The 1,611-nt window shown below is 35.4% G+C and overlaps 1 non-coding gene across 1 annotated transcript; it reads right to left on the reverse strand.

Annotated features, from left to right (window-relative positions):
* Positions 1-386: 386 nt before the first annotated feature.
* Positions 387-493, reverse strand: LOC121231480 (small nucleolar RNA R71). The gene has a single exon (XR_005929539.1). It is a non-coding gene; the product is annotated as a small nucleolar RNA R71 (small nucleolar RNA).
* Positions 494-1,611: the final 1,118 nt, after the last annotated feature.

Genomic DNA, 1,611 nt, shown 5'->3' on the forward strand with positions numbered 1-1,611 from the left:
ATATTCCTTATGTGATAGATGATAGAGACAAACCCATTAGAGAACATGTAGTGCCAATATTAGATGATTTGAATCCAAGGATTGTCAGACCACATATTCAAGCTCAACATTTTCAGTTGAAACCATTTATGTTTCAAATGCTACAAACCATAGAACAGTTTAATGGATTACCTACTAGAGATCCACGACTACATTTAAGACTCTTTTTGGAGGTCTGTGATTTATTCAGGCAACAGCGTGTTCCTGAAGATGCCATGAGACTCAAGCTATTTCCTTATTCATTGCGAGATCGTGGTAGAGCATCTTTGCCGTTAGGAATGTTGGCATCTTGGAATGAACTTTGTTAAAGGTTTTTTTTAAGGTACAATCTTCCAAATATGAATGCCAAATTAAAGAATGATATTACCTCTTTTCGACAATATTAGGATAAGACATTGTATAAAGCTTGGGAGCGATTCAAGGAATTAATTAGAAAATGCCCGATGCATGGTTTTTAATACTGGACGGAGATGGAAATGTTTTATAATGGATTAAATGCACATACAAGAATGGTAGTTGATGCATCTGCCAATGGCACTTTCTAGATAAATCATATAACAAGGCATATGAGATTCTGGAAAAGATAGCCAACAATGATTATCAATATCCGAATACAAGAGTAGAGGCTAGCAGAAAAGTTGCAAGAGCTATGGAGCTTTACGCTATCACTTCATTAACAGCTCAGGTATCATCCCTAACTAATATAATTAAAACAATGAAGAGACCAATTGCAGTGCTGGATATGAAAGCAGCTGAGCTAACATGTGTTTATTGTGAAGAAGATCATGTTTTTTATGAATGTCCATCAAACCCAACCTCAATATATTACATGGGAAATTTCAATCAAAATAATAACCCATATTCCAATACATATAATCTAGGATGGAAACAACATCCTAATTTCAGTTGGAGTAATCAATGGGTGGGAAATTCCAATAATGTTGTTCGACAGAATATCACAAGTAAACCACTTGGATATAATCAACCCTTTCCATAGAAAAATATTAAACAAAGTTCAACATCATCTTCTTCATCTATGGAAGCATTGTTGAAGGAATACATGGCCATGAATGATGTTGTAATTCAGAGCCAAGTCACATCTCTAAAAGCTTTAGAAAATCAAGTGGGGAAAATTTCCAATGCATTAAGCTCAAGGCAGCAAGGAGCATTATCGAGGGATATTGAAAATTCAAGATCTCATGGGAAGGAGAATTGTAAAGCCATTACACTCAGAAGTGGTACTCACTTACTTTGAGTTGTTAATGATGCGATTATTGAAGAAGATAGCTCAGGTTTCACACATAAGAAGAATTCAGAACTACTAGAGGAGCAATCTACAACTGAAAAGATTAAACAAAAAAATGCTGAAGCAGAATCAACTCGTGTTGCCAATAAGAATGCCATAGCAAAACAACCTCAACAATTCGAAGAAAGCTCACCACCACCTTTTCCTCAGTATTTTAGAAGTCGAAGCAATATTTTCAATTTAAAAAATTCTTAGATGTCCTGAAGAAACTTTATATCAACATCGGGAGATGAGGCATCCTCTCGAGCGCGTATAGCATAAGTCCT

This window comes from Gossypium hirsutum, chromosome A06 (genome assembly GCF_007990345.1).
Source record: "Gossypium hirsutum isolate 1008001.06 chromosome A06, Gossypium_hirsutum_v2.1, whole genome shotgun sequence".
Taxonomy (NCBI): domain Eukaryota; kingdom Viridiplantae; phylum Streptophyta; class Magnoliopsida; order Malvales; family Malvaceae; genus Gossypium; species Gossypium hirsutum.